The 27,448-nt window shown below is 39.3% G+C and overlaps 1 protein-coding gene across 1 annotated transcript in view; it reads left to right on the top strand.

The window, feature by feature from the left end:
- Positions 1 to 27,448, top strand: part of ST6GAL2 (ST6 beta-galactoside alpha-2,6-sialyltransferase 2) — a 174,008-nt gene that overhangs the window by 16,822 nt on the left and 129,738 nt on the right. Inside the window, exon 3 of the mRNA XM_032100433.1 lies at positions 7,078 to 7,177. The gene's annotated coding sequence lies outside the window, so the exon portion shown is untranslated. The remainder of the gene's footprint in view (positions 1 to 7,077; positions 7,178 to 27,448) is intronic.

Genomic DNA, 27,448 nt, shown 5'->3' with positions numbered 1-27,448 from the left:
CTTGAAGAGATGTCCTGAAAGCTGATAAATATGGGTTCTGTTGGGAAATGAATGTGTTGAGAAATGCATGCTTGGGACAAGCATTGAGTCCTGAAATGCTCTGCTCTGCTCATGGACAGTGATTATGAGACTCAGTGCATTAATTTCTCTCAACAGCATGATGAAAATTACATCCAGTGATGTAAAATTAAATCCAAGTTAATCATCATTAGGCTATTGGTCACAGCAGCAAAAATATAAACATTGTGTACATTTGAAAGATGGAATAGAGGAAAAGAAAATAGAAGTGAGAAATTAAACTGAACTGAGGGAGGTTGAAAAAGGAGAGAATTTACAGAAGACTGAATGGGAGAAGACAGGAATTCAAGGAAAAGGGCATTAAAGTAGCAAGAGGGCACAACCAATATAAAAAATGTCATACCTGATCTGTGCCACTGCCTTGGACACCTAGCATCCTGTTTCTGCTAGAACTAGGATTAGATGCTTCAGAGGATGGTGCATGAAATCAGTCTATGGAAAACCCATCATATAATCAGCCTATCAAGGAGGTCTCCTCTTAAAAGAGATTATTTGAAGTCTTGAAGCATGAAAGATGGGTGAAAACTGAGATGAAAATAAAAGTATAAGGTGAAAATATTTGAGGGAGTGAGGAAAAGAACAAACTGGGATATAAAATGAGCCCAGAAGATCATAATTTATTTTCCCCTGGTGCTGTGCTCAAGAGACGTTCCAGCGCAAAGTCTTCATGTTTGGGTCCCGTACAATATGAAGGAGAGCACATTACCTTTTATGAGAATGTTTTATATAGTTTTATGTGGTGCTTGTCAATGTTGTAGGATTTCCAAGTTACCAGGTTTGGTCCTCCCTGTTATTCGATTTTTTTAAACAAATCTCAGTCTTTTTGAACCTAAATGACTGTATGATTCACTCCTTAATCCTCAAAAGATTTTTTTTAAAATTGTCCCTGTCCCTTCCTTATATCTTCTCTGCTTATTAAAACTAATCTGAAATACATTGACTTGACTATACTGAGGTTGCTCATTGCCCTTTAAAGATCTTATTTCAAATCTGTAATTTGCACAATTTATATGGCATACTTACTCTGGTATCTGTGGTCAGGGCAGGAAACTTTCTCAGCTGATATGCACTATGCACAGACATCTGTCAAGCAACCTCACCATGAGCAGTTCCAGGGGGAGACTTAGCTCAGGCAACACCAACCTATCCTAATGCTTTGTCATAGAGAGGGAACTTATTCAGGGCTACACCTCTCCAGAGAGCAAAGCAGATGCTGCACTTCATGCTTACTTAGCCAGCACTGCTCATGGTACCTGAAATAAGATACCCAGAGCTCAGAGAGACCGCAGGAACAGCACACTCCAAGTATTTTTACCTTAGCAATTCAAAACAATGCAAAACACAGCAGCCCCTGAAGAGTAATTTCTTCCAGATGAGTTCCTCTCGTGGTGGCCCTAGCACCAGGATATAAGAAGTGACAACTAGGCCAGGCCTTATGCACCTCTGCATGCCAGATATTTCTTGAGGAGGAGGGGGACTGGGGAAGAGAAGCTGCTGCCTAACAGCATCCAGCTTGTGCAGAGAGAAGGGAGCATATTTGAATGGTTTAGTACAAATACATCAGCTCCTGGCAGGATATTGAAACTGATCAGTGGGCCCTGTGATCAGCATATCAGAGCTGACTGATGTGCCAGTAGTGTCAGCCTGTTGTCAGGGATAATTTTTTTTTGTTTATGGTTGTCACTTCAGCTGGAAATTACAAGACCTACTAAATTTGCAGCGTTGTTATCTTGCTGTGGACATAAGCTTTGAAATATACCTTGGACAAAAAATATTATTACACTGGAGGAAATAGTTCCTATATACATCCTATATGGTCCAGATTGCTTCAGTTTCTACACTGTAATTTGCTTATCCTGTAGCACAAACTTTACTTTCAGGGCAGTAACTGGAATACCATCATATCAAGGAATCCCATTCCAGAAACATTCAATTTTCTCATATTCAGAGAAACAAAATCCTTTAAAGACAAAGTAAAAAAGAGAGCTAGAAAAATTTCCCATGTTACCATAGCAGACTGCCCCTTTACAATGTTGATTTAAATGGCATGCCTCTTTTCATATTGTGTTAGTGTTTCATTTTCTGCCCCTCCTTGAGTTTAGCTTCTGGGATTTTGCCATTTATAATCCAGTGTTCTGCTTCTCTGTTCCTAGTCTCGTGTTGCTTACTTTTCCCAAGCCTGTAAAACCAGATGTCCAACTTGCCATGACAAATTTGCTCAGGGTCAGCAGGGTAAAAAGTCTGACAGAGGAATCATAAAAAAACCCAAATGCACAAGGACATGAACATAGTTTCTCCTCAAGCTCAACTAAGTTTGGTATAGGCTTGGTCTATGTTTAAGGCACAGCTACCACTGTTTGTGCTTTGGGGAGAGAAGTGAAGTAGTACTGGAGGAATTTGAATATGCTGTACAGAAAACATACCTGTTTGTCATGCACCTGGTGGATCCCCTCATCACATGAACGTCTGAGAGTAACAAATTGCTTTTTCTCTGAAATTCAGATTAGAAATTCCTGGCAGACGAAATAAAGGAATGAATGTTTTCTAAAAACAGTCCATTTGTTTTTTCTGCGATAAACAAAGTTATGTGGACCCAAATTAACAGCAACATGTTTCATATTTTCAGTTCTGACTGCTATGTGTATCTCATCAATTGATACCTTTATTCATAGGACACAAAAAATAAAAGTGCAAGAGTGTGGATGCTGAAAAGCTAGAAGCAGAGAAATTCTCCAGCTTTCTGTCAATATCCTGTGAAAGTCTTGCCTTTCTCATGCAGGCTAACTGAAAACAGTGAAGAGGTTTTTGTAAACCAAGACTCTATCTTGAACCTGTTGCTTGTTATGCAGTATTGTTATGGTACACTGGAAAAATATTTTGAAATGGGTGCTGTAGGGTCTTAACCAATCATTCTGAGAGGTGGCTGGTCAAAGGACCGATGGCCTCATGCCATTCAAGTGAACCAAGTTATATAAATGAAATTGTAATTTATTAAATAATTCCATTTCTTCCGGGACTGAACTTATGTCGTTATTTTCGCTGTCCGTGGTACAACAGCGACACAAGAGTAGCATTTTTCAGAGGATGAAAAAAGATGATCTTTCTAGAAAATAAGTTTTTCCTTTGTGCAAAGTGGAAGAGCTGGGGGACAGAATGAAGGATGCTGTGAACTGACTCTCTTCCTCCTAAAGTGAGTTGTGAACATTTGTGTCTGGTTTAAGGCAAACACCAGTGATGTATTATCCTCTCATGAACTGGAGAAGGTAGGGGCTTTTGTGGAACAGGTGATAAACCACGACACAATCCCCCCCAGTCTGTCCTTGACAGGTTTCTTGTGTGATACTGAACATGTCACTTTGAGACTCATCCCAGCTGCCTTCAGCCTCATAAAGTTAGTCATCTCCCTTAAACTGCTTAAAAGGAGAGATATGGGCATGTCCAGTAAGTAATTAATTCCACTAATCTGAGAAACCCCCTAAAGTCAGGATGATCTGCCCAGCAGACAATTTGGCAGCTGCAGCCTGGCGTCTGGCCACCCGCCCTGCCCTCTGTCTGCTCCGGCAGGCAGCTGTCCAGCACTCCGTCCTGCCTGGGACAGGGCTATCTGCTCAGGCTGGCAGCTCCTCAGGACAGGCTCTGTCTCATGCAGCTTGCTTAGAGAGCGTTGGGTACGACAGTACCCTGGATCTGCTGTGAGACTGCTTAGCAATTCTGTAGTAATAAGTGAATAATAGCAGCAGAGTGTTGCTTTAGGCTTGATAAAATTCAAGTTTTATAGCAGGAGGCATCTCAATGCAGAGAACTACAGAGTGTGAACAGCCTTTCTAACAGTGCATCCTCTGTTGTTTTGTCTCAGCTTCTGACAATTACAAATCCAGTGATAATAAAATGAGGAATACTGGCCCCACCAAGTGAAATATGCATTGCCCTCTGTCTTTTTTTACATTTCATGGCTGGGAGCTCAGTGTAATGAATCTGACAAGGTAAAGCTTTCCAGATCTCTGTTACACTGGTTTCTCCAGTAATCCTGATAGCATCCATGAAAGTGCACCAGGAGTACCATGTGCCTGAGCACATCCAGACAACTTTCATGGTTTGTTCAATCACACTGAAAAGTCTCACAGAATGGTTTAATTAAACAGAAACTTATCTTTTCATTTAATTGCTTCTGCTCCCTAAATGCACTTTACCCCTACCACTTAACCTTGTGGGTATTTCAGCCAGGAAAAGGTTGGTTTGAGACAAGAGGTGTGTTTCCAGGAGCACGGCTAACCCACAGCACCCCATGTGAGGGACAGTGGTCAGTGGAGGCTGCCATGTGTCATCTGTGCCCTTGTACTTATAACCACACGCACATTCCCAGCTTGTCACAGGAGCACAAAAAAACATGCTCACAGTGGACACCATGGTGGTGGCTTCAGCCAATGTCCCTCAGCAGCTGGGGTGGGAGAGGAGCACTGGTACTGCAGTGGGTGGTAAAGGCTCAGCTGGCAAGTGGAGCAGACAGACCACTCCTGCTTGAGAGAACATCTCCAAGGACGCCAGGGTGATGGTCAGAGCACAGCCTTCGCCTCTGCCCAGTCTTCCTGTGTGTCCTTAGATAAAGTTCACCCCATACCCCCACCTGCAAAGGAGGATGACATAATTTTATTTCTTCCTTTCCTGCCTCTTTTCTCTGCTGCCTCAGTGGCCCATCCTCCTCTCATGGTTTATCAGGTGCAGTGCAGCATTGGTGGGGTCACTGCTGAAATGGAGAGAATTACTGTTTGTTAGACGCCCTGTGATTTAACCGGACTGGTCCCTACTTCCAGGGGTCAGAATCACCAAAATCCTATTCCCATCTCTGCTACAGACTGATGTGGACAAGTGCAGCTCTCTTTCTGATCTGACACAGATTACAAGCCAGGTGGCTTTGGCAGGCTCAGCCTAATCCCTCAAGGGATCTCCTCTCAGGAAAGTCACAACAGCCCACAGTTTGGCTCTATTTGTATTAATGGTACTTGACACTTAGAAAACCCGAGGCACCAGAGCAGTGGTAGGTTTTCAGATCAGGCTACTCCAGTGGCATACTGAGGGGAAATTCTCTCTCCTTCTCTATGCCTAATTCTTGTTAGCACTGCCCACTTTTCACAGACAAAACCGAGGCACACAAACTGGGCTGAGGAGAAGTGTTCGCCACTATCACAGAGGAAGATTTCTGATCCAAATCATTGTTCTTGAGCTGGCCTTGAAATTTTCAAACCCTTCTCATATAAGTTGGCATTCACTCCATTTATTTCCTGCCTCCATTCGTAAAGAAATTAAATTTTACAGAAATAAAAGAAGCACATTGAGAATGGATGCACGTTTCATTTACTCTAATTATGCACAGTGAAAAGTTTCCATTTCAACAAACCTCATTGATATTCTGCTGTGAACTTGACTAGGGGAAAAAAAGCACTAAAGGAGATTTTACCAGTCAATTAACTTTAACTAAAAAACCCCTTTTGTGGATTTAAGAATATTTCATTCTTCACTTTAATTTCCTTCCCCTCTCACTATGACTGCTGTAATGATAAAACATCTCCCTGGATCACCCTGAGATTCTGCAATGGTTGTAGTACCTAATACTCGGATAGAGGAGCTAGTGTTATTTTATGGATTAATTCCAAATAGCAGGATATCGTGTGTCAATATTGCACTGGGCTTTGTGTTGTATGTGAACAGGCCACCTCTTAGGCCTCTGGGAGAAATACTTATTTCTCTCACATATGTGGTTAAATCTTTCAATATTTCATGACCTCTGTCACTAACGCACTTAGACTTTACATGATCTTTACAAACAGTGTTCATAAAACTTACATATACAGGGATTTAATAGATCTGAGAGCCAGCTCAAGAATCATAATGTAAAACAATGAATAATTTATTAGAAAATATAGAAAACCTCCAAAAGAAAATGAGACGAGTATTTTTTCCTCACAAACCATATGAACATTGTTCTCTCAGAGGTAGAAACTTAAATTCTACTAAGATTTTCTTTATCACTATCAGTAATACATAAATTGGAAATAATAAAAGTATATTTTTGCAAGTGTTAGTATCCTTGCTTCCTTCTCAAGCAAGGAAGAAAACAGTTGGAACTAAGCCTACTGTAGTAATAAGCTGTGCCATGACAAATATAGTGCTGTCGTCACTTTCTGCTTTCCCAAATACGAGAAATTATTGATTTAAAATTTTTAATTTGTTTCAGTGGCTTAAAGAGGATAAACATTACTAGTATTTTATTGCTTAAGAGTCTAAACATTAGAAACACAAAATTAAAATGACACCAGAAAACATGGTAATCACTGTAAAATAGAGAGAATAATGCAATGATTTGAACTTGGTCCCTGTATATATAATCATCATCCTCTGAAATTTTTAATCTGCAATCCTGATTAAAAAACTGGACATAACTTCCCTCAAAATATATGACAAAGACATGTGAATTGTGCAAGTACGAATCTGAGGTGAGTTTGGGAAACTTGTCTGTAATATCAGTAGATGTTCATCTTTGCTCTTTTGAGCTACGGTATGCTGTAAAACTTCCCTTCCTGTTCAGCACAGGCTCAAGTCAGCCTCCCCCATGTGCTCTGAGCCAGCAACGTGTTCGTGTGTTCACACCATCCTCATCTGTCCTGCAGCAAGCAGAACACCAGGCTGTGCTCCATGCCAAATTTGAATACTTTCATCTGCATTCCTCATCAAGTCAGGAACACTTCTCTGCCAGGTGGCAGTCTATTTGTCATGTGTCTGTGTTGTCACAATGTTAATTTTTTTACTAGTTGCATCTACTAAGAATCACTTTTTCTTCCTTTTTTTTTTTTAAATGTCTTCTGTTTCTGAAATGGGTAACAACTGATCCCTACAGACCCTGGTATCCCAATATTAGATAAGATGATCTGGTACATCAGCCAAGGCCTCCCCTGACAGCCAGCTTTAGACCGGGGTTGCTTTATGTCTATTCCTTTCTTGCAGGAATACAAGTTGCCCAAAATCCCCACAGCACCAGTTCTTCCTTCACCAGGCCACTGACTCCAAGGAGGCATCTAGACAGATTTTGCTGCAGATTTCACAGGTCAGTACTGCCATATTCAAAGCACAAGCCTTGCAAACTCAGAAAAGACATTTGCATGCTTTCCCAAAGGCGGCACCACTATCTAGTCTTGCCCTGAATCCAGAATTGTTTCTCAGCCATCCCCTTCTTCTGATACTATTCGCAAAATAGAGCAAATAAAGAGATTTACCAATCTGAAGTTACTGGAAGGGTTTACGGGGAAATTTGAAACTGTATCATACTCATATCACTTTTGGGGGGTTATTTGATGTTTTTTGTGCTGGAATGAAGTAGTACAGTGCTGTAAATTGCCACACTTAGTAATGTAGCTACTAAAATATTCCACATTGTAATATATTAATGTGTCACTATGGTTCCCCTCACATCCAGCAAAGGATGGAGATTTTCCTTGGCCCTCCTTTTGTTGCTGATGTGTCCATTAACGAATGAAAAAAAGCGTTAAGAAACAAGTGTGGCAGAGGGTAAAAAAGCATCAATATAAGTACTTCAAGATCAACTCATGGAAAACATTAAGTGAAACAGGGAAAGCCATTATGGCCAAGGATAGGAAAGGAGACAACTTTTAAGAATCTCTGCACTATTTCTTTGTGCCAAACAAAAAACTGCCCTGCTATTCTGGGTGTTGCATAGAAAAGCGTGGCATTTGAAGCAAGAGGAGAAGTTTCATATGGTAAAGCTGTGTGACATTTGTCAGTTAAAATTTTTTGAGGGCCAGAAATGCAGATTTTTTTCTGAAAGTTTTAATTAATTCATTTCCTTTTCATTGAATTGCTCTTTTTTACTGAAAGAAAATAAGAGAAAAAAATAAATGTTCTGTAATGACAATTTCCAAGTGAAATTATTCAATTTTTCAATCAAGATTTTCTATTTGAATTTCCCTTTCTCTTCCCTCTTTTTAGGAGGAGGAAGGGAAGTGCATATATTTCAAAATTGTTGCAACTGGAAAGAGCTGTTTCAAGTTGAATACATTAATAATTGAAAAAATAAATGAGAAACTGTTATTCAACTTAGCACACTTTTTTTAACACAAATTTGCTTTCGATTTGTTCTGAGTTTATTTTTATTTCTCTCTGGAGCTGCCAACAACACTATCAAGAAGACTGTATATTATTAATGCACTAAAAAATTCTCTTGGAACAGAACTCCAGAGATTTTGTGTGAACTCTCTGCAAATGATAAACAAGAGTGGACAAAAACATTTACAATGACAGTGCCCCAAATTATTTTGACTCCACAGTCAGTGTTACCTGATAACGTGTTTAGGATTAAAGACAACATCCAGCTTTGCTGCACCTCATGAATAGCGGCACAAACCACTTGCTGCCCTGAAACCAAGTATTTTTCCTTGTGTTTGATTCTTGCAAATGAGACATATGAGCCCCTGGACTTCATGAGGTTTTTTCTTTCTCAGATGAGAAATACAATTTTATGATTGTGACTGTGTTGTGTTCTAAGTGGAAAGCTTGCCAGCTTTGCTACATGAGAGCAGTCATCTAAGCAGTATCTCAAGTCCTGAATATGAGCAAAGAATAATTCGAGTAACATATTGTGCACTGCAGCAGTAAGGGTATGTCAGCATTTCAGTGTAAAATCTGTGGACCAAATCCTGGTGGCATCACTGAGGAACTCAATGCTTTTGTCTTCCACAGAATGCTGTCTCTGAATTTCATACCCTTGACTTCCTTGATCAGAAATTAAGGAATGATTTCCAGATTCAGACTTTTGTGTTTATTACTCATTCTGAAATTCAGTTAAGGGATTTGTTTTGAAGTATCTTAAAAAGCAGAGAACATTTTTCTCTACCCACACAGCACTCCCACTGAAGAAAACGTTATTTTGGATTCACAGAGGTCTCCTTGGCCTTATTAGATGGACACTTCCAGGAAAGAAGTGCCAGCAGGATTTATTCTGTAATTTAAAACACTAATTTATTTGTAGCATGTACTAGAAGCTCTAAGATAAATGTAAGAATTAAAAACCAAAACAAAGAAACAAACACCACCACCTGTCAAAAGAAGAAACAAACAAACAAACAAAAAAGCATAGACATGATTGAAGTGAAAAGAGGTGAGAGGAGTTGAAGGGAAGGGAGTGGAAAGAATTAGCAACAAACAAACAGAAATAATAGTAAAATATTTTTTAAATACAGATGATGAAGTTAATTACTTCTCAGTATCCTGCCCCTGAGTATGTCTGGAACTCAATACACAAAGTAGAGCAGCAGGGCAAGCACACGTGATGCTTTGCACAAGCACTCTCTCGACTCCCAGACTCTTGAGGCTGTAGGATTTCTGGAGTGAGTCACACTTTCTGTTTGACCATATCCCCTAATGGATTTCTGCCCCAGGTATATTCTCCTCTCGAAACCATGCAAACCTTTGGAGTCTCAAAACAAGCCTTTCAAGAAGAGTCCCGGATTAACCATCCCTATTTAAAGAACTTTTTGCTTCATTGGAGCTCTTTTCCCATTGACTTCATTCAATGCCCCTACCACAGGAGTGTAAGGAGTTGGAAGTAATAGGTGACAATCTCTCTCTACTTGTGTCATGTTGTTTCATGCCATCAGAGACTGAAACTCAGAATTTAGTTTTCAAGTATGTAGATGTTTATTTTGAATTTAGTACTTTTCAATACACTGATGGTTTGCAAAGCTGGTGAGGTCTTGCAGCATGTATGGACTCTTTGGAGCATGGGTACTGTGCACGTTGGAAAAATTTGGCTTGTGGTAAAATGTGAAGATGCCTGATCCATAATGCCAAGAATATTTTACAGGACCATTGAAGAGATAGATTCTGAATGAATTCTACAGAATGGTGTGAAATTCATGGTTGTGTCTAAATAGGTTCACCAATAATGTGTTGTAGAATCCATAAGTCCCAGTGCTAACCATAATCCTATGTAATAACAATGGGTTTTATATGATTGTAAGTACAATAGAAAACCTAAAGGAGGGAGATCTGAAACATCAAGATAACACATCCCAAGGAGTTAAAATAATAAAGGGTTAGATTTATATCTGCAAAAACTGGGAAAATTCAGAGTTAAAGCTACCTTTCCTTTCTTAAGTCATCCTATTTCTCTTCAGAATTTCAGAAATCTTTCAAAATTGATAGCTTAACCTGCAATTACTGCCTTATACTTCATTCAGCCAGGTAAGGTAATACAGCACCATACAGAAGTTTACTTGTGTGTAGAGATCAAGTCAGGCCTTTGGCAGCACTCTAACACAACTTTCCAGGGGTTTTTGAGATGCAAGTATTAGCTTGTGTAGACAGATGACAGTACAGCCATGTAAATCAGCATTCCCTAAGAATGGTAGGGTCAAAGTGAAGAGTTATCTTTTAACTTGGTACAATTGTTCTCAATATGGAGAGATCATTTGAACTGAAGGTGTAAGCCCTATCAAACCCTCATTTCCAAAGGCCTGTTTCAACTGAGCCTAGCCTTAGTAGACTTAACTAGCACCACTGGATCACTAATAAGGCACTGAATGTTGGCAAATTAATTTTACTGTGTGCAAATGCTTCAATTTCCAACAGACAATTTTCTGGCATTGTCTATTGGGGTTTGACCTACTTTAGAAAAACAAAAGGACTAATAAAATGTTGAGGAAAGTATAATTACTGGATGAGAGTCCTACCAGGGAGTGTACCACTGCTAAGTGCATTTGTGCCCAAGACAAGATTAGCTGACTCTTACGAGGTGGAGACTTAAATATTGTACAGATCATTCTCTCTGCCTTTTTTTTTTTTTTTCTTCTCCCAGACCCAGAGAGGAGACTGCCAGTTATTGTCTAAACTCAAGCTTTTCAAATTAAAGCTATTTATCTCTCCTTAGAATCTCATCCAAAGTCCTACTGCAGGTTTTAACTTGTGGTGACCTCTTGTTTGATAGGATTTTTGCAGGCCAGAATTTAGGGAGGACATTCAACCAGGACACAATTGAATTATAAAATTTTTCATTGAGAAATGTTCCTGGGAAACATACTGACCCAAAAGGACTGTGTAGTGTTTTCAGGCCTTTAAAAGGACACCTAAATGAGTTCAGTAGAATAAATCCTATTTCCATAGGTGATGGAAAACAATCCTTGAGATGCTCTGGAGAGGTAGCATGTGTTGTTTTTGGTTGCTTTGGCTATAAGCAAATTGTATACTCCAGAGCCCAGTAAAATCAGAGATCAGTACTTCCAGAAAAGGATGTAAAAGGGAAAATTATTATAATAATGTGAAAAAAGGGGATATAAAGAGTTCAGAGAATAAAATAGAAGGTATTTGGTGATAGGATGAAGAGAAAGAGCTATGGAGCTATGTGAGGTATGAGCAGGAAAGAAGGAGTGCAGATGAAGCTAGAAATTGTGGATCAGAGAGAAAAGTCATGGAAGAGAGAATAGGAAATGATTCAGAATAGCATGTGGGAAAGTAGAAGTAACAAGAAACGTCCATATATAATGTGAGTTTACTTGAGAAGAGCTAAAAAATGTAAGAAATCATGTGGGACTGAAGACATCCAATTACCAAGACCTTCAAAAGGCAGGTACTTTGCATCTTTCTATAAATAAAAAATCGTTTGATGCTGAAACCTGTGTTAGAAATTATGTATTTTTGTTTCTCTTTTTTTTAAATTTCATTTTTAACGCACAGGATATTATCCATTAAACCATGTATTTTCTTAACTGTCAGAACTAAATACAAACACAAGACTACACAGACCAAGAAATGCAATACAGAGCAATCCAGTGTTCCATAGTAGTTTTTGTGGGTAATCTCTTTTATTTACCCAGGTGAGATTAGCTGCCTGTAAAAATGTTTATTTTCATAACAATGCAGATATATTCACCACTACAGTTAGTACAGAAGTAGCCCATAAACATATATTCATGCAACCATGCATAAACTTTATAGTTTTCACTGGCAAATGTTTGCTGGAGCTGCTGTGTTACTGTTCAAACCTGTTACTTTTGCCATTTCCCTAAGTAAGTCTTGGAACATTCAGGTATCTGCCTGCTTGATGACAATGGATTAATTAGCTCCTCAGAGAGTCAAAACAAACAACAACAAAAAAAAAGCAAGCAAGCAAGCAAGCAAGCAAGAGAAAGAAAGAAAGAGAGAAAGAAAGAAAGAAAGAAAGAAAGAAAGAAAGAAAGAAAGAGAAAGAAAGAAAGAAAGAAAGAAAGAAAGAAAGAAAGAAAGAAAGAAAGAAAGAAAGAAAGAAAGAAAGAAAGAAAGAAAGAAAGAAAGAAAGAAAGAAAGAAAGAAAGAATTTGATTTAGTGTGCTAGCAACAACTAAGCAATTAAAGGAAGACAACGAATTTTGCCTGATTAGCTTAACTGTATTCAGTGTCATGAATCTACGAGGGAGAAGGCATTACAGGACATATCTGAGTAAATACTGTGCAGTCCTGATGTGAGGACACACTTAAATTTTTATTTTCTCCTAATTTAGCGTACTTTCTCATCTCCATATTAGGTGTGACAGTTTTAATCACTATAAGTCTTAGAAAAACATGGTAGACTAGTCTTACTTATCACTAGAATAAACCAATAATGGGTTTTGTCTACCTCCAGAAATAAGGATACTCTTGTACTGGATTTATAATTTGATATTTAGAATCCTTAACCACTACTCTCCCTGTCCCAAAGAGAATGATGACAAGATGCATCTTTTGGGGCTTCTTTCATCTGTTGCAGGAATCAGTTAGAGTCTGAGGCAGGGATTTGATTTTGTTTGTGATGGTGTTATTAAAACAGCAGGATTACTTATGGAATGCTAAACATTAAACTATTGCTACACAGCAGTATTTTAGGAGACTGAGAAATTAGGAGGTGACATTTAAAAAAGCATTTCTCAATGTCATTCTTAGTCAGATGTCGAGAATTAAAAAGGAACTTGCCATTATTTCCTTGATACGTGACTTGTGACAAGAGCTGCTGAAGCTGGTTCTTGTTTACAAATGTGTATTTGCACATAGCAGCTTTGCTAAAAACATTTTGTGGTTTGGAATTATGATGACAGTTGAAGAAAAAAGTAGAATCCAGGTTTCCTTCGAAGACTAGACACTTACATGGAGGTTTTCACAAAGATACAGAGAGAGCTGAGTCTTTGAAGTACTGTTCAAACTTCTAAATCTTCAGGGTCTTACCATGGTTATCTACATCATCCCCATCGAGATTATATTCCCCCGTAGAACTGCAGGAATTTTTGTCTCTGCTCCCTTTGTCTTCTCTGTACTTCTACTGTCAATGTAAAAGTCTGCAGTTCTTTTTTAACTTGAGATGCTTCCAGGTCTCCATTCCATGCCAACACTTAGAATGCAAAGTACTGCTGATATTATAAAGATCAACATCTTATTCTAGTGATAACTCCACACTTACAGAAGTGGGAGGTGGAGAATTACTTTAAATGCTTTATATTTGACTTGAAGCATAATATTAGCTTCCATTTGGAAGAGTGTCTTTTCCATTTCTTACATATATTTATGGATGGGTAAATGAATGGACTCTACTCCTGAATGAAAATGAATACAGATCACTTATATCACTTGAGTGGCACAGGTGCCTACCAGTGAAGAAGCTTTTTTTTTTTAATTTCGCCCCAAATTATGAGTAAAATTACAATGCAGGATATCTTGAATGGAATTAATTTTAACAACATACCTTACCAAAGATGAGATCAAAAAGTAAGAAAAGTATTACCCCCTGAGAAGAGACACCTTTTTCCTGGGAAAGTGTACTCATTTGTCAAGTATGTTCCCAGAACCTGAGGACCAACCTGAGGACAGATAATAAGCCTGCACACTCATATCTGTTCAGGTGGAATTGAGAACAGGGCCTTCTTTGTACTCACGTGCAAGTACCAAGACATCATTTGGGATTTTGAACAAAAAAATGCAGTACATGCTGCTTTATGCACAAATCAGCTGTCAAGACCTGAAATTTTGTCTCCAAGTATCCCTTGAATCTATAATAAAGAATGATCCCCATGAAGACAGCTTGATGAACAATATGACTCTGCAAAACTTGATAAAAAGAAATGAAAATAAATGATCATCATTGGCACTGAATTAAACAAATTAGTTCTCTTGTAGGTCTTAATACTGCCAATAATGAAAATTACAAGCCTTGATCTCTACTGTGATATAGATCAGATTGGTTTTGTTGTTTTCATCTTAAAATTTATTATCACATAATTTCAGTAATTTCAAATAAATAAACACAAGAAATAAATGACTGTGTTAACTCCTGATCTAAGCACGAGTCTGATTATTCTTTCACTTCAATGCACAGAGATCACACATAGCTATGCATGCTCATTACCAGAAGAGAACATGAGGGCTGATAAGACTGATGTAGTGAACGTGAAGGATTGATGAGACCTTGAGGAACAGCAATATGCAATCTATGTAGATTTTCTTTAACATGACTAGAGAAGGAAAAACATTCAGATTTATATATTTAGAGATTCATTAAGTTTCAGAACAGGCAATCTCTTCAGTGCACTTAGAGAGGCAATGTGACCTTTCCATTCTCAATTAATATTCTTCTGTTTACACATGGAAGAACAGTATTAATCCTTTCAGCTGTCTTCCTTCTGTGTTTAACATGTTTTACATGAGGTACTTCCTTAGCAGGGTGTTCAGGGCCATCAAACTACCAAAAAATTCCTCTGATTAGATTTAGATAATCTAAAAATTTTTATAGCACCTCTGCTTCCCAGAACTGACCAGCTGTTTTTCTTTATCCATCTATCTTTCATATATATATATATATATATAAAAAACTCTTCGGAAATAAATACATCAAAGTATTTCCCAATAACTTAACCAATCATTTCCATTTTTCAATTCCTCCTAGCTTCTTGTTGGACAGAAACTCTCCCCAGCAATGATTCTGTGTTTGTTTCTAGGTTTGTTGGTATGAACTGTACTGGACTCACACTTGGTTACTTCAGAGCCATTCTCATCTGTCATTGCACTCAGATGTTCATGAACTCATCTGTTTTAAGCCTCTTACCATGGCCCACATCAAGTTTGTATTTGAGGGGCTGCCTTCAATTCACTCATCAACCAGTTTATCTACATATGCGTTTACTTGTGCCAAGGTTTTTTCCTACTGCCAGACTAATGTATGACTGGGAAGATGTTTGAAGCCAAAGGGTGGTCATGGTAGGCAAAAGAAATAAAAAGCCTGAATGAGCTCAGGCCCGTAGTGAGAGTCAGCATCCTGGAGAGAGAAGCTGAGAAGCCTGGCTGATGCTGAGCAGCCAAAATAGTAACCTGGGCCTCAGCAGTAACCTGGTAGTGAGAGGAAAGCCTCCAACAGGTGCTGGGAAAGGACGAAAAGTTGTGGGAATATACCAGTGTATAAAGCATCATGGTACGAGCAAGAGACATCAGACCATGATTAAATGGAGGGTGACAAGAGGAATATTTTATGAATATGTTAGAGAAATTTTGATCATTGTGGGGGGCTGACCTGGTTGGCCCAGGTGTTCACTAAAGCTGCTCTGTCCTTCCCCTCCTCAGCTGGACAAGGGAAAGAAAACACACAACAAAAGGCTTTTGGGTCAAGATAAGGGCAGGGAGAGATCACTCAACTGTTACCATAATGGCAAACAGACTTGACTTCAGGAATCTAGTTTAATTTATTACCAATCATATCAGAGTAGTATAATGAAAAGCAAAGCCAAATCTTAAAAACACCATCCCTCACCCCTCCCTTCTTTCCAAGCATATTTTTATTCACAATTCTCTACCTCCTCCTGCCTAGAGGTGCAGGGGGACAGGGAATGGGGGCTGCAGTCACTTCATCACATGTTGTCTCTGCCACTACTTCCTCCTCAGTAGGAGGACTCTTCACACTCTTCTGCTCCGGTGTGGGGTCCCTCCCATGGGAGAAAGTACTCCAACATGAGTCCTTCCCAGCAGATGCAATTCTTCACAAACTACTCCAGCATGGGTCCCTTTCCAAGGGGTGCAGCCTTCAGGAACAGCCGGCTCCCGTATGAGCTTCCCACAGGGTCACAGCTTCCTTCAGGCATCCACCAGCTCCAGCATGGGGCCATACATGAGCTGCAGGTGGATCTCTGCTCCACCATGGACCTCCATGGGCTGCAGGGGCACAGCTGCCTCACCATGAGCTGCACCACGGGCTGCAGGGGAACCTCTGCTCTGGGTCGTGGAGCACCTCCTCCCCTTCCTTCCTCACTGACCTTGGTGTCTGCAGGGCTGCTGCTTTCCCATATTCTCAGTCCTCTCTCTGGCTGCTGTTGCTGTTGCACAGCAACTTTCTCACATGTTAAATTTGTTATCCCAGAGGTGCCAACACCATCATTGATGAGCTTGGCCTTGGCCGGTGGTGGGTCCATCTGTGAGCCAGCTGGCATTTGCTCTGTTGGACATGAAAGAAGCTTCTGGCAGCTTCTCACAGAAGCCACCCCTATAGTTCCCCCTGTTGCCAAAACCTGGCCATGTAAATCCAGTAAAATCATGCAATCTGAGTTAAGTAGTGAGAAAAGTGAGCAGCTATCAGCTGTTATGGTTGAATCTTTTTCTTTTAGTAATTTAATAGATTGACAACACAAACTTCTGATCATTCATTTGGGTACTGAGACAAGGAAAAAAAAGAGAACACAGACACTTCTCATTCCACCTCCTCCTCTCAAATCCCCCTATTTTCACCACAGGTTGTATTCTGTCTCAGCTCTGCCTGTGAGGCACAGGAGCTTTGTGGTTGTGGGCATGATGATTTATGTTACTCCATGTGTAATGGGAGTCTTTTTTCTGCTGATATCTGCTTCTTGCTGATTTTTCTCTGCTGCTTTTTTTTTGGAGTATCCCAGCCTTGGCATGTTCACCCATGGCTGCAGTGTATTTGCTGGTGTCCATGCTCTGGCATTGTAAGTCCTGGGGCTTCTCCCACAATGCCACACCTCCAGCCCCCACTGTGCCCAGCTCATATTTGAGGGTTACCCTGAGCCAGTCCTCGGGAGCAGCCTGGAGCAATGCAGTCTGCAGATCCTGGCTGTGACCCAGCAAGCTCAGTCGGAGGCATTGCACTGTACTAGTGCTGCCTCGAGCTGCTCTGCTGCCTTCTTGTCTCTGCACCGCTCTCCTCTGTGCCATGCAAGTACACCCAGGCTTGTAAAAGCCTGTCAGAATAACCCTCTTAATCCTCAGAGGAAGGATTTAATTAAGTTATTCTACTCTGGCATACATGCTGCATGCTGGACTGTGTGTTCGATGACCTCATCTATGGCTTATGAGTGTCAGTGTTTTACTGAAGCATATTAACATTTCACTGAGAAAACCACGTTAAACAAAGCAGCAGGCACAAATACAGAATCAATTGGCTGAATGGTAAAAAGGTTTATCAACATAATTATAAATAGTTCCTGCTACTGTTGCCAGCTCTGTAGAACTGTATAGATTAGGAGCAACCATATCTGAAGATGAGCTTGTGGCGAAGTATTGAGGTGACATCTATTACTGAATAACATGGAATTCTGCCAAGATAAACTGACACACCATTGTTCTTTAAAAAGAATTGGAAAATAAAAGAAAAGAAAAAGCAAAGAAAAAAGAAAACGTTTTGTTATGCAGCTCAGATATTTGCTGGTCCACAGAATGATCAGACATAAAAATATCCCCTGTAGATCCTTTAAAATCCTTGCATATTCAGATTTTTTTTTAATGCAGCTCAATGTGTTGACAGGATTTATTTACAACTGCACATTGTTTCCCTGACACAGATCTGCATAAAAATAGAAGGGCTAAAGGCCACTGAGTCATTAAGGTTATAGACTTTATGATGGCTTTTCCCTAAACCTTACTGAAAACACTTGCAAAATATAATTATACCTAATCCATGTTCTGATAACCTAAATGGTGAAATGGTATTTTTTTTCCACAAGAAAGAAAATAATTTTAAAATGTTCTTTGAGTCCTGCATCTTGAGAATGTGCAGGCTGTGATCCGTTTGGCAATGGCTGGACCCCTCCATCCTTCAGCAGTGAGACAGAGTGGGGACTCTGCTGTTTGCTTGGTCCCTGTCGTGTCCTGTTCATTTCTTTGCCTCATGTAAAGCACAGTGACAATAAGCAGAGTTCTGTAGGTTTTGAAAATCCTTCATGAGCATGTTTTCGAAGGTAAAACAAACAACCTCCCAACAACACCACTCCTAAACCTTTAATTTGTGCAATCTTTCGTGCGGATGTCAGCCCGAAGCCTACAAAACGTGAATAAATGACTCAATTGCAGGAAAGAAAAGCAATGCCTGCATTTTATCAACTCAGGTGAAAGTAGCACAGCCTACAGACATGTGCTAAATTCCATTACCTGTAAAGAGAGCATTGATTTAAATTTTTCCTGTTTTGAAAACCGTGACATGAGAAATGATAGGCTTCCATTTTATTTTTATTAATTGTATACACACAAGGAAGCTGATAGGGTAAGATTGACTTTAATTGAGCCATAAATTTAGCATTGAGAAATGCCATCCATTTAGCTGGACAGTTCCGTGATGAAATACATTTCTAAAGCAAGGATTGCTGGCAGAGTGTCTGAGATAACAAATGATAAATGCTTTATACCCATAGCTACAAAGAGAGAGTCCTCAATAAAAAGTGGGTAACTTCTCAAAGAGCTACCATAAGTTATTTTCCCTTGATTTTGCACAACAAGAAATTTTTTCATTAAAATATTGTTTAATATGTTAGTCCTTTTATTTGATAAAAACTTGCAGAAGATACATTCTGAAATCTAAAATACTGGGTATCCTATCATTGCTTGATACCTCTGCTCCACAGGAAAATACTTTTACATAAACCTGATTAAATAAAACTCTTCATATCTGTACACATGTGAAAGGGTAAGCTCATGGATACTCATACACTTTTCAGCAGCTATTGTAGGCTGCTGTAATGCTATCAAAGTCAATAGAGCTTGAACTGTGTACACCAGACAAGGATCTGCTTCAAAGTGTGTATAAACCTATCTGGAAGCAAATCTCAACACGACTTATAACCCATCTTGAAGGTGACCATGAAAAGCCCCATGTATTTCTGTTATTTTTTCATCTACTGAATTTCATGAGGAAAACATCCTGCCATTTTGATTGCAAGATCTCTTTGAGCAGCTGTAAGAGGATGACTTCTATATCAGAAAGATAAAAGTTGTCCCATGTGAATAAATGTGGATTTTCAATTTTCAGTCATATAATCAAATTCTTGTTCCTGAATTAATCCTTTTTTTCTATCTACTTAAATCGACTTCATCAGTCAGATGCCTGAGTATCTTTTTAAGTCAGATGGTTCTGTTTCCCTTTGGAAAGGAGATGATTTTAGCTTTGGGATGGAGAAAATGTAAATGGTCTTATGAGAATGAATGTCAGAAAACAAAATGGTTATGATTAAATTTGAAAACAGTGTAATGGGGTGCCTCACTTCAACTGTCATGGATCTGTGAAGACCTTTGCCTTCTACAGACATAATTATTTTTATTGTTGATTAATGGTACATTTTTGTTCATGCAATAAAGATCTTAGAGGTGATGATAGCAAGAAAACATAGCAGTTAACCAGATAGAGAGCTCCTCCTATGCAGTGTTGAGCTTTCTCATGTAGAAGGATGCACATAACAGAAATATTTTAATCCATCTCCAAGAAGCATGACAGAAATATTTCAACATTCTGTCTTCTTGCTTCCTTTGAAGAGATTCATTTACCATGTGGGTCAGCAGAGAGAAACAGCACTGCTTAAACAGGATCACCTGGATCCTCCCTCCAGTTCCCATCAGTCATTACAGCCTCAATAGTGGAGACATATACAGGGCTGCTATTACTAGTGATTCCTGATATTCCAACTAGCAGGAAAACAACAGATTCTTTTACATATATATATATAGATGAACATATATATATATGAACATATATATATATATGAACAATGTTTGAAAGAGAACATAAACAATAATTTATCTGCAGCGTAACCATTCATATGTCTGAAAGAAAAAGAATACATTGTTTTGAAGAAGAGTCAAGTATATGGTTCAATCAGTATTTTAGGTCTTGAAGACTAAAGGCTTATTTTGAGTCCATAACAATAATTTACTTTCTTTTATCAACACTTCATTTGAAGCCCTATAAAAAATAGTTGTCTAAAGCAAAAAAACAGCTTTATCCCTATGAAAACAGAAAAGAATAGTGATCTGGTTTAGGTGACAGAGGGATAGAATACAATCAAAGAGTTTCACTGTGAAATGATACCACCTTATGTGATAATAAGTGATCTTCATTCCAGAAAAACTGTCCAAAAACTGACCACTGATTTTTTCTTTAGGAGAAATAACTATTAGAGGTATTAGAAACTTTTGTCATTATTATCACAACTTTCTTGAAAGATACTTAATTTTACATTTAGAAATAAACCAAAAATCAGAGCTCTCAAAATGAAAGGTGTAGTGTGTTGGAGATTTTGATGGAAACAAACCAAATAATTTATTTTTATCCTTTAAAAAAAATTAACAGAAAAATATTAAGTACATGCCCACCAAAGCTCTCTCTCTGGAGTTAAACCCAAAAACACCAAGAAAACCCCCCAACAAACAAACAAACGAACACAAAACTACGAAAAAGCCCCCAACCAACCAACCAACCAACCAACAAACTACGATAAAACCCCAACCAAACCCATAAAATCTCTGTGTCTTGGATTCAGCTAAAATACAAATAATTGTGGAGATTTTTTTTTATTCTTTATCCATCCTGGGCAACATGGTTTAGGAACTGGATTTTGTGCAGGTGCAAGGAGGTGCTCACCAGCACAAACATTCTGCTCACATAAGATGCATACAGACTCAGCATTGCGGTTTACTCCTGACACCTAGAATAATAGCTCACATCTTCTGCCAGAGATGAATGACTGCAAATGAGTGTTTAAGACACTCAACTTCATCATTGATTCCACAGGCTTTTTTTTGCTACTCAGTCTCCTCCGCCAAACTCAAACTGCTCTAAAATTTCTGCCCCTTTTCATTTTGTTTTGCAACAGAAATACATCATCCAGTGTATGCTTTTGAATTTATAAAATACACAATAGGTAGTCAGGTTTTCAGCACTGGCATAACTCTAGGGAGTTCTGAAGCACTACAATTTCTGCAGCAGTACAACATGCTGTATATTTGGAAATACTACCTTCTTATTTTCTGTGGTAATCATAATATTAGTCAAAATCAGCAGCAGACAATTATAAGAATGATTAAATAGAGGACTCTAGGAGATGGATAGTGAGATGTGACCTCCTGGTAACAAGAAGTGCATTCTGCTTGTCATTTCACTTTTGTCCGTAACTATTATGTCTTGGACTTCAGTGGTGTTTAGATTTCCCAAAATTTTCCCCTTTCACCCCAGCAACATGTCATTCTGGTTTTTTCACCAGCTGGGTTGGGAGCACATTTAGGGATGTGTGTGTTTGCTGTCCATATGACAAAGTGGTGTATTACATCTCTCAGCACACAAGTAGTGTCAGCAGTCTAAGGAAAAGAGATCTCCTGTCCGTCCTGCTGTGCTTCCTTTAGCGTCTGTCTTTCTACCCTAGCACTGACAGGCAGGTGTGACTGTGACACTTGACCCTAGTGCAGGTGGGATAGCTTTTACTTTGGCAGGTGGCCATAACTTTCCTTCTTTGTGTCTTTATGGAAGAGTTTGGTTTTCTTGTTTAATTTATTTCTTCAGTTTCTGCCTCTGAGTTTGTGGCCCTGTGAAGTGCAGGAGTTTTGCTATACTCTTTTCCCACTTTTTATATGGTTTTCCTACTTGTGGAACCAACATAGGAACCAAAGGGCTTGTAGACTCCTTGTAAACCACATTTCCATGCCCTTTTGCTTACTGCAAGCTCATTCAATGCTTCACAGGCCACACAAATTAGTCTAAAAGCTAATTTACAGTACTAAGATAGGGACACCTCTGTTTTAAAGCATCTTATCTGAAGAACCCCCTATGAACAGATAAGGTTTATGAAGCCATGTATGGAAAGGGGAACTGCAATGATCATAGATGTGTAAGCTCTTTTCTTACTCCTCAGCTCAGTATTCTGCCTGGCCATGTTTCTCTTCAGCAACTGCTCCTTCTTTGCTCTTTCTATTTCTGTTTTATAGCTCATAAATTCATCCTTTTCTTCCTGGGCCTCTGAGCAGCCTGTTTCATCTCCCTGTTCTGGTGTGCTGCAAAAAAGAACTCAATATGAATGAGAATCGGGCAGCTCTCACTCAAAAAGTGGAGGCAGAGAAGAGTTGGATCTAGAAAAATTAATATAAATAGTCTTAGAAATTATTATTTCAAACTGTTTTAATAATCTGTCCTGTTGCTGCCTGCTAAGTAGAATGAAAATGGTGGAAGTTCACAGGTATTTTGACAGAACAGGACAGTGGGGTTGTAAGTATACACATACTTCTGAAAAGCTTGCAAAGCATGAAATGTTAAATTCTTTCCTGATTTTGTCGAAACTTCACTGACTGCACCAAGGCCAGGCTTCTAAATATCAGCATACTGCTTTGAAATTATGGGGCACTGGACCATCTCTTATCAATCTCTATGAATTCTGGGCACAGAGTAGAGATACCACTTGTAATGAATATGGCATGCATTCGTTTTCACTCAAGGTGCAATCCTCAAAAGAAAGCTTTCTGGTATTATTGTATTCTTTTTCTAGTTTTAAATAAGTGTCAATTTTTACACTGACGTGTACAGCCTGTTTAACAGAACATTTACAGGATGCATATCTGGAGGTAGAATTTCAGGTTGTTGGACTTGAGTTTGCTCTGACTTATGAAAGGATTTTTTTCTGATTTCTGTATGTTGAAGATTTGAAACTTGGCATCCAAATCCTGTAATTTTCTTTATGAATATTAATTCATAATTAGTTCCCTGTCTCTGCTATTTACAAAGAACAGTTTTGGTTTATTTTACTCCTTAAGCCTTTTCCCCATCCAGCTGGAAAAAACCCAAACTGGCTGGATAACTAATTTTCAACAAAATTTTCTTTTCCTATTTATTACAAGAAGAAGGTAAATGGTCATCTGTTTCTTGGGCATTCTCTGGTCTTACACAAGTTTTCAATCTACAGATTCTAGAAAGGGCTGGTAATGGAACGATAAAAGCACATTCCAGATGGAGTCTGTACACATGACAAATATACTTACATGTCTTTATTTCAGCTATTATCCCAAACAGCACAAGGGATAGCAAATCTCTGCACTAATGGGCAACTCTCAAAGCCTTTCACAGCAGGATTGTCTTGGCAGGGGAAAGGTCATGGTAATGGGTTTTGACAAAGAGTTCCTGAGAGTCTCTCTTTTCTTCCAAAAGTCTGGATTTTCCTTTCATATTGTATCACTGTTCAAATACACTAACAATCATTGCTGTACTGAAGAAAATCCTGAATAAGAGATGTGTCCAAATGGAGTAGTTATCACTCATTCAAGTTCATGACACAGCAAGTTCTGCAAACCAGAGGAGCTGATAAATTCATTGTGCGCAGCTAGTCAGGAACTGAAATTGCTGTTACCTTGCAAATGATGACAATTCCATGAGGAAAATGAGATTCATAATAAAAAAAGACACTAAAAAGATTACTTCTGCTCGAAAATAAAAATAGTCTGAAAGCATACTTGTGGAATCAAAACATTTTAATTTGGTAGAGTTCAGAAGTTTTGATTTGACTTAAATACTTCTAGATACTGCAGTTTCTTATTTGATGAAAACTATAAATGTAAACAGAAACATGAACACATGAATGGTATTAAAATGAAAATTTAAACATGTAATATTCAACACATACAAAATAAATAGTATTGACACATAAATACATATTTATATACACTGTGCCAGTCACTGTGCATTCAGAAATGCTGTCTTTAAACTGCCAACCATGCCCCTGTATTTTTAATATTACCATAGAACTGTAAAATTATAGAATGGTTTGAGTTGGAAGGGACGTTAAAGATCATCTAGTTCCAGCTCTGTTGCATAGCCAAACACCCCTCCCTACACCAGATTGCTCATAGGCTCATCCAACATGTCCTTGAATAATTCCTGGGATGGTGAAGCCACAACTTCCCTGAGCAACCCGTTCCACTGCCTCACCACCTTCACAATACAGATTTTGTTCCTTATATTTAATCTAAATCTACCCTCTTTCAAAGTAAAATCGTTGTCCTTGTAAAAATGTCCCCTCCCTTTTTTCTTGTAGGTCCCCTTAATGTATTGGAAAGTGTTGTAAGTTCTCCCCAGAATCTTCTTTTCTCCAGGCAAAACGACCCCAATTTATTCAGCTTGTCTTCATAGGAGAGGTGCTCCATCCCTCTAATCATCGTCACGGTCCTACTCTGGACAGGTCCGTGCATTTTCTGTCCTGAGGATCCCAGAGCTGGACACAACACTCCAGGCATGGAGAGAGAGTCATAGAATCACAGAATGGGTCAGGTTGGAAGGGACCACCATGGATCATCTGGTGCAACCTCCCTGCACAAGCAGGGTCATCCCAGAGCACATTGCACACAATTGCATCCAGATGGTTCTTGAGTATCTCCAGTGACAGGGACTCTCCAGTCTCTCTGGGTAATCTCTTCCAGTGCACACTTAACCTGCCCACCAAAGAAGTTCTTCTTCATGTTCAGGTGGAACTTTCTGTGCATCAGTTTCTACCTGTTGCCTCTTGTCCTATTCCTTGTTGCCACTGAGAACAGCCTGGTTCTGTCCTCTTGCACCCTCTCTTCAGATAATTATAGACACTGATGAAGTCCCTTCTCAGTTGTCTCTTCTTGAGTCTGTACAGTCTTGGCTCCCTCAACCTTTCCTCATACGAGAGATGCTCCAGTCCCCTCATCATATTTGTCACCCTCTGCTGGACCTGCTCCAGGAGCTACATGTCTTGCTTGTACTGAGGAGCCCAGAACTGGACACAGCACTCCAGATGTGACCTCAAAGGGCTGAGACAAGGGGCTGGATTACCTCCCTTGACTCACTGGCAAAGCTTTTTCTAATGCTCCCCAGGACACCATTGGCCTTCTCGGCCACAAGGGCTCACTGCTGGCTCAGGGACAGTTTATTGTCCACCAGGACACCCAGGTCCTCCTCCTCAGAGCTGCTTCCTGGAAGGTCAGTCCCCAGCCTGTATATGGGATTAATCGTCTCCAGGTGCAGGACCATGCACTTGCCTTTGTTGAATTTCAGACATTTCTCTGCCTATCTCTCCAACCTGTCGAGGTCCTTCTGAAGGGCAGCACAGCTTTGTGTTGTCAAATCAATTCCCTTGACCATGCTTTATTTGATGCAGCCTGGGATGCATTTGGCTTTCTGGGCTATGAGAGTGCATTTCTGGGCCACACTTAGTTTTTTATCTACCAGTACACTCAAATCCTTCTCTCCAGTGGCATGCCACGTGGTATGAATAAATGAGCTGAAAACTGTAATGAAAGGATTGCAGACTCTGAGATGAAGTGATGTAGCACAAGTCGAGGGCATTGCAACAACTGCTCTTTCCCTTCCATAACTGGGAAACCATATGCAAACAGACAGCCTTTGGTTTCCAACCATAATTTCTGTCCCAGCCCAAAACTGTTCCTACGGCTTTACCAAACATCCAACAGCATGGACAATCAAGGGACAGTACTTTGTCCTATGCTTCCATTCTTTTAGCTTGCTCATGCAAATGTGGTCATAGATGCTATTCCAGGAGAGAAAGGCCCAAATCTCCTTCCTGAGGATTTGATTTTGGAAAGAACAAACATATCTTGCAGCAGAAAAGCTGGGGAAGAAATAGATGAAATCCCTCTAGAAGAGATGTGTGGAAGGCCAGTGAAGCCTAAAGGCCTGATCTGAGCTCATCCACATGCTCAGGAAAAATATTAATGAAATTCTTTGGATTGATTTGACAATAAAGAAGTGTGAGATAGCCACAGACAGCACCTGGACAGGGATACAGAATTAGATTCCCAGCCAAAACACCAGAAGGAAAAAACTAGCTTTCAGATTACCTGCATATTCATCAATCTTTCAGACTTTACGTCAACCTCTGTAAAATTTACTCCTTCAGCAATGTTTAATCATGGAGCAGTCTTGTTCTTTTCAGACCATAAGGGTATGTATTAAAGCTACATGATCAGGTTTTTAGCTACATTGTAATAATACATACATCAATTTTTAACATACCCATTATCACAAGTATACAGCACTCAACCAATGGTGATATATGCCTCCCACTGCTGCTGTCAATCAGTTATGACAAGTGTCCTTGCTTTACTCTTCAGGTTTATAGCATAGCAACCTTACTGAAAAATGCCTGTTGATGATGGTAGGGGAGAATGCACCCTCTGTAATCCCATCTGATGGAAACCTTTATAACAATGCTGCCCTGACATTATCAAAACCTCTGCAATTTTTCAAAGCAGCAGCCTTTTTTACTTCTTAAACCAGAGCAGAATTGATTCAAGCATGGACACTGATGAAGTACCAAATGTATGCAGAGATGCTAGCAGTGTAGATTTTCTCTATAAAAATCATATAGGAGCTCAGGTAACCTGAATGTTCTTTTAGGGTTGGTTTACACAGTAGAGCTCACAAGGTACTCAGTGACAGATCAGATTTAACCTTATGATAATTTGTATGGAAATCAACATGATTAATGATCATTAAGTGCAAAACTTCTGTTAATGCAGCATTATGACTGAAAGATCATGTGTAAAAATATCCCTCTTCTTTTCTACATCATTTTTTTCACGTGCAGTCACAGCTGGGCTTCCTCCTCACTTGCAGCCACATGTCTCTGGGTTTGGTCCAGTGATGAGGGTGTCCAAAATGGATATACAACAGTGATAGATATCTTTGTCACGTTTTTCCCCAGGTAGTTAATTGCTGACATCAGAGTATTTGTTCATATGTAGAAACTGTTGTGGAAAGTGAGGCTTGCCCAGCTGACAAAGAGGGCAGATAAGAGTGGGGGATTTTAATAGAAAATGAAAATATTGCTGGCGCATGTTTTGCTGGTGGAAGATATTTCTTGCATGGCACAGAAGGCAAATGTGGATCAATTAGCTACTGTAAATAAAAGTACAGAATGAAAAGAAAGAGAAGAAAAGGGAAAGATGAAGAGAACAGAAATAAGAAAGACTAAGAAATGGGTCTGGAATAATATTTCAGTGATAATTCTAATCCTCCTGAACGAGTGTTATAGTGAAATACTAACATTCAAATTCTTTTCTTCTCCTTTCCTCATTTAAG

This window comes from Corvus moneduloides, chromosome 2 (genome assembly GCF_009650955.1).
Source record: "Corvus moneduloides isolate bCorMon1 chromosome 2, bCorMon1.pri, whole genome shotgun sequence".
NCBI lineage: Eukaryota > Metazoa > Chordata > Aves > Passeriformes > Corvidae > Corvus > Corvus moneduloides.
Note: the sequence above shows the minus strand (reverse complement) of the source record. Positions and strands in the feature narration are given on the sequence as shown.